The 6,675-nt window shown below is 46.4% G+C and overlaps 1 long non-coding RNA gene across 1 annotated transcript; it reads right to left on the bottom strand.

The window, feature by feature from the left end:
• Positions 1 to 2,185: 2,185 nt before the first annotated feature.
• LOC309336277 lies at positions 2,186 to 5,601 on the bottom strand. Its single transcript, XR_014153974.1, has 3 exons — positions 5,523 to 5,601; positions 4,830 to 4,906; positions 2,186 to 2,817 (listed from the first exon to the last, which is right to left on the bottom strand). It is a non-coding gene; the product is annotated as an uncharacterized lncRNA (long non-coding RNA).
• Positions 5,602 to 6,675: the final 1,074 nt, after the last annotated feature.

Genomic DNA, 6,675 nt, shown 5'->3' with positions numbered 1-6,675 from the left:
AGACGAGGGATGGATGGACCAACCAACCAACCAACCAACCAACCAATCAAATTTCTGTTCATGCCACTTCTGGATGTGTTCATAAGTCTATTCTGTTCCCTGTTGGAAGTGTAACAGAAGAGATCATTCCATGTGAAACTTAAGAGTTAATTATTTTTCCAGTAAACTGGCTAACTGGGGAGCGGGGTGTTGCTTAGCAACCAGAATAGGCAGAATGGTCCTTACTAGCATGTGCCCTGATTGCCAATGTAGTCCTAAGGGAGTTTTGCCTTGATATGACCATTGAGAATTCTTGGAGAATAGGTGAGGTCCCTGCAGACTGCAGGCGGGCAAATCTTGTCCCCATCTTCAAAAAGGGGGAAAAAGAAGCCCTAGTAACAGCCAACCCTTGAGGTTGACACTGATACCAGGAAAGGTCCTAGAACAGGTAATTCAATAATCGGTCTGTGAGCATTTAGAAAAGGATGCTGTGATTACTAAGACCCAGTATGGGGTTCTCAAAAATAAGTCATGCTAGACCAATCTGATTTCTTTGTTTGATGGAATTACAAACTTGGTGAATCATGGGAATGCTGTGGACATAGTGTATCTTGGTTTTAGTAAGGCTTTTCACAAAGTCCCCCATGATATTCTCGCAAGGAAGCTGGTAAAATGTGGGTTGCATAATTTGCAGATGAGATCAAACTTGGAGGGGTAACTAATGCTGTAAAAGACAGGATCAGAATTCAAAATGACCATAACAGATTGGAGCATAGCTAACAAAATGTTTTTCAATTAGGTAGGAAAAACCAGATGCGCAAATATAAGATGGGGGATGCCTGGCTTACTAGCAGTACATGTGAAACGGATCTAGGGTTATTGGTGGACCACAAGCTTAAAATGAGCCAACAGTGTGATGCAGCAGCAAAAAAAGTTAACGCTATTCTAGGCTGCATCAACAGAAGTATAGTGTCCAGATCAAGGGAAGTCATTGTCAGGAGCGTCCTACACGCAAGTAGGCATCCAAGAGACACACATGCCCAACTGGCATGTTCTCTCCCTCCTGGTCATTCGTTCGGGAGCTTCAAAAGCCCAAACATCAAAGCGACTGACATCTCTGAGAGGCATCAGCACACTTCAGGATTCTGCAGAGTATTGGCAGTTCGCGTGACAGACTCAGCAGCACAACATTTTGGCTAAACTACTTTATTTACATATAATACACTCGGAGCATTCTGACTCAGCTCCTTCCTCTTTCTCATCAGACAGCAAAGAGAGAGAACAAAGGACAATAGCCCGCATCATGGAACACAGTAATACAAACATCCTGTCTCTGTCACTTCCCACACTGTGGAATGAAAACATACACCGTCATGTGGAAGAAACAATCCCATGACTGCAAACACAGGGCAAGAATCCTAACAGTCATAAAAGGTAAAGGTAAAGGTACCCCTGCCCGTATGGGCCAGTCGTGTCCGACTCTAGGGTTGTGCGCCCATCTCGCTCAAGAGGCCGGGGGCCAGCACTGTCCGGAGACACTTCCGGGTCACGTGGCCAGTGTGACGAAGCTGCTCTGGCGAGCCAGCACCAGCGCAGCACACGGAAACGCCGTTTACCTTCCCGCTATAAAGCGGTACCTATTTATCTACTTGCACTTTAGGGGTGCTTTCGAACTGCTAGGTGGGCAGGAGCTGGGACCGAACGATGGGAGCTCACCCCGCCACGGGGATTCGAAGCGCCGACCATACTATCGGCAAGTCCTAGGCACTGAGGTTTTACCCACAGCGCCACCCGCATCCCCAGTCCTAACAGTCATAGTCCCACTCTAATATGCTTTGGTCAGACCACACATGGAATACTGTGTCCAGTTCTGAGCACCACAATTTAAGAAGGATGTTGACAAGCTGGAACATGTGCAGATGATCAAGGGTCTAGAAGCCAAGCCTTATGAGGAGCCCTTGAAGGAGCTGGGTATGTTTAGCCTGGAAAAGAGGAGACTGAGAGGAGATATGATAGCCATATTCAAATATCTGAAGGGCTGTCACATAGAGGATGGAGCAAGCTTGTTTTCTACTTTGGAGAGTAGGACTCAAACCAATGGCTTCAAGTTAGAAGAAAGGAGATTCCAACTAAACATACAGAAAAACTTTCAGACAGTAATGGCTGTTTAACAGTGGAACAGTCTCCTTTGGGAGGTTGTGGGCTCTCCTTCCTTTGAGGTTTTCAAGCAGAGGTTGGATGGCCATCTGTCATGGATACTTAGTTGAGATTCCTGCATTGCAGGGGGTTGGACTAGATGACCCTTGGGTTCCTCCCAACTCTAAGATTCTATGGGTGGGAAGCAGGAGACATGTCTCTAGATGCAGGAAGAAGCTGGTAGCTGAATAGACCTCTCTCTCTCTGCTGTGGAAGATTTCCATGGCAGGATAAGGCAGGGTGGGTGTCCGTCTCCATTTTTGGAGGAAAGCTCAGTAAGAGAACAGGGTTACCTTGGGAAGCATCAGCAGAACTTGGACAGCAATGCATTAGAATGAGGGAACGTCAGTGAAGCGACCGTGGAGGGCAGGGAACAGGGATTCCTAGCAGGTGAGCTCAGGTCTTCAGGCGGAGGTGCTTCTGTGAGTGTTGAGGCTGCCAGCCCCACTGCCTTATTTGTGTCTCTCACCAGCTCCGACATCACATTGACACCTCTGCAGGAGCGAAGAAGCATCTGCTCCTTGGTGCTAAAGCATGGAATTAATGTGCATGGTGAATAGAATTGGGCCTGGGGTCCACTCAGTAGTGGGAGAATTATCAAACCTCATTGGTGTGGGGACCTTGATTTATCTTGTCTTCATTCTGTTAAGAAAAGAAACAGCATCAAGCCATGGTTATTTTAAGCTCTGGTTGGCTCCATGTAAACTTCTGCTTTGCTCTTTGGAAGCCATTTTGTCTGGTCCCCATGCCCCACAAGGCTGTGCAAATCCCATGAGAACAGGACCTGACCCTGGGGCAGGGAGGTGGAAGAAAGCAAGGAATGCCCACATGTTACAGAAAGAATACTGGGACCTGTAGTTTGTTAAAAAGGTAAAGGTAAAGGACCTCTGACAGTTAAGTTCAGTTGCTCTATAGACTGAGGGAGGCGACGTTTGTCCGCAGACAGTGGCCACCATGACTAAGCCGCTTCTGGCAAAACAAGAAAACAAGAGCAGCGCACAGAAACGCCTTCTACCTTCCCGCCGGAAGGTAATTATCTACTTGCACTTTGACGTGCTTTCGAACTGCTAGGTTGGCAGGAGCAGGGACCGAGCAACAGGAGCTCACCCCGTCACGGGGATTCGAACCGCCGACCTTCCAATCGGCAAGCTCAGTGGTTTAGACCACAGCACCACCTGCGTCCTGTAGTTTATTAAAGGTGCTCAAAATTATAGCTCTGTGGGGGTAAACTGCTGTTCCCAGAATTCTTTGGTGGGAGAGTGCCTTAAATGTGTGGCGTGTATGTAGCCGGACAGTTTTGGCTCATTCCAAATAGTTCGCAGAGTCTGCACCTTATCTCTTGAGGAGGTGGAGGTCTCCTCACCTCTTGTGGATTCTCTAGCTGCCTGGTGTAATCAGATGCCTGTCTCCAAAAAAAAAAAAAAAATCAGATGCCTGTCTCCACAACTAGATGCATAAACAGGAGCTGAGGCTGGGGTAGACAGTGTTAATTAGCTAAATATTTGGAGATGGGTTTATGAGGTGCCTTGGAATCTTAAAACAGCCGCTGCCAGGATTGTGATAACCACTGGGGGACAGGCAGGACTTTCAGCTGTTTGCCTACTTCTCGGTTTTGCTAATGGCACTCAGGGATCTGGTGTTAATTAAAATTAAATAGTGTGGCTTGTACCTTTCACTGCTCAGTACTCCATCACAACATTGTTGTCACTAATGCACGGGGGGGGGGGGGAGTGTCATTTCTTCCCAACACACATGGAGGAGTGCCAGGACATTTTCAGGGCAGGTATAAGGCGCCTGTGGCCCCCTAGGTGCCACTGGACTAACAAGCTCAGCCAGGATGGCCCAATGGCCAGGCATGATGGCACTTATAGTCCAGCAATGCCTGGAGGGCCCACCCCTCTTCTAAAAAGGGACAATCAGAGATGGAACATCTTAAAATTAAGGGCAATGAAATCTGAATTGGGTATTCATCTAAGAGACACCTGATTTCCACTGCCCAGGCACAAGAACAATGAAATTGGTCTTACAGGATGTGATGCTGCTGGGGGTGCTTCCAAACTGGTGCTTTTAACAGCATCCACATGACATCATTGGCATCAGTATGCTACCCTGTATCCCTCCCATTTTATATAGATTTAGAGTTTCTGTGAAAATCTTTCCACCTGCCCTAGGGGGACTCACCAAGCCCTACTATGTTAAATATGTATTCTGTAGTTGACCTCCTTTGGAATGTTTTACAGTGGTACCTCGGGTTACATACGCTTCAGGTTACAGACTCCGCTAACCCAGAAATAGTACCTCGGATTAAGAACATTGCTTCAGGATGAGAACAGAAATCGTGCAGCAGCAGTGCGGCAGCAGCGGGAGGCCCCATTAGCTAAAGTGGTGCTTCAGGTTAAGAACAGTTTCAGGTTAAGAACAGACCTCCAGAACGAATTAAGTACTTAACCCGAGGTACCACTGTATTTTGAAACCTTTAAGATAATATTTTAGTTTTCTGTTATGTTGCTTTGACTGTATACTCTATATTTAACTTTCTTCAGATTGTTTTATTTATGTTTTATTGATTTAATATGCTGTAAACCACTTTGAGACTTTTCTTTAAAATATTAAGCAGTATAGAAATTTTTAAAATAAAATAAAAACAAACAAACCTTGTTGCCAATGACCCGCAATGCCTGAAATACCCATTTGCACTATAAAGTCCCCATCTGGAAGCACTCGCCAATCTCTGAAAGAAAACAAATATCAGGCAGGGAGCTCAAAATGGTGAGTGCGCTCAGCGCTCAGCATATCTGGGATTTGTGGTTGGCGGAGCAAAGGGATGGAAGCTGGTTTCTTGATGCATTTGAATCAGCACCTTTCTTTTTGCTAAATTAAATACTGAATAAGAAGTAGGTTCCAGATCTGGAATGGAGAGCCATTGTCATAGTAGGTGGAGAGAGAGAGAGAGAGAGAGAGAGAGAGAGAGAGAGAGAGAGAGAGAGAGAGATGTGGAAATCAGGAGAGCCCTGAGCCCAATTAAGGGGTGAGAACAAGGGTATCCCTTCTTCTCAGGATAGGGCCATGGAGTCTCCCTCTCCACAGCTCTGGGGAAATCCCCAGATCTTGTGGGAATATTAAGGAAGGTAGGAGAGGATATATTGTTTGGATATTATCCCTCCTCACTCATGCTCGTGAGTAAACAGCAGAGCACATTCCCTTTGCGACTTATTGGAAGCAAGTTGATGATTCGTTAGAATCCTGTAATTAAGTAATTCAGTCTAGCTTGTCCAGTCTGGAGTGTTCCTGGTAAGTTTCCCCTTTATTTCCCTCTTAAAATAAAGTAAGAATAAGGTTTTACTCACATTCGGTTCACAGCAGTAATCTGAAGTCAGGCTTTATCTTGTGGTTACAGTGAAAAGAAGCCTGAGCTACATCTCAGACTTCCTGCTTGTGGGCTCCATCCTGTGTGAAGGTTGAGCTAAGAGCCAGGAGAGCAAGAGGCCAAAAGTCCAAGAGAGAGATGGTTGTGTGGCCAACCCTTTTATCTGGTCAGCTAGGGTCACGCCCATCTACTTGGTCACACACAGCGGGAGGAAGCTCCAGAGCAGGTATGACAGGAAGTGTCTGGAGCCACATTCCCCTGTTTGTCCATTCTAGGCAACAGGAAAATGTTGTACTTGACTGCTCTAGTAATGATACATCCCACAGATCTGAATCAAAATGCTGGAGGTGAGTAGTGAGGGGCAGAAGATGATGCTTTTGCCTCCTGCTTGCCACTTCCGTGGGACCTTGCAGCAACAAATGTCAGTTCCACATGCAGTCAGTTCCATGTGCCAGGAGCCTGGGCTGTGGGATCCTTGGCTCACACAAAATCATTATCTCATGATTTAAAAAAATGAAAGGTTGATAGACAGAGCTCACCTCCTCTGCTTCCATCATCTCAACGCATGCTGTGTGAACTAAATCCATCCTAATTATGGCTGATTTGCATGGGGAGTTGAAAATTAATCTCTCCTAAGTTCTGGGCGTTTAGTGATTCTGCTTGGGCTTATTAGAAGCACAATGCTATTTCCCAAGAAGGCATGTGTGCTTGTGGGGGGAAGAGTGTTCTTCATTGTACAGCAGGTGTGCTGGGTACCCTTTTTGCAGGGTGTACACCAGTTTCCATCAGAGTTCAATCCCTGTTAATTTCCCTAGTGGGCAGTTCTTCAGAGAGTAGCTGAGACAGTTAATGCACAGATGTGGAGGAGCAAACATACCTGCCTGATAGAGAAGGCTGTGGCTCTTTCACGGGTGGGGAATTGAGACAAGCAGCAATTCCGTAACTGAAGAAAGCATGCATGGCCCACCCCACTCAAGGAAGCTGCGTGCATGTTATTTTAAGTGCTTCCTGTGACATTCATTCTATCCTGGCAACAGAACCTAAGCATCAGCTCCCTCGTTTGGGGACCTGGCACTATATCACTCTCTGATGAATGGCTATCATGCCAGGTTGTTACGTTCAGGATTTAAGTC

This window comes from Podarcis erhardii (assembly GCF_964252035.2).
Source record: "Podarcis erhardii genome assembly, chromosome: 2".
NCBI classification, from domain to species: Eukaryota; Metazoa; Chordata; class Lepidosauria; order Squamata; family Lacertidae; genus Podarcis; species Podarcis erhardii.
This window is presented reverse-complemented; position numbering and strand designations above follow the sequence as displayed.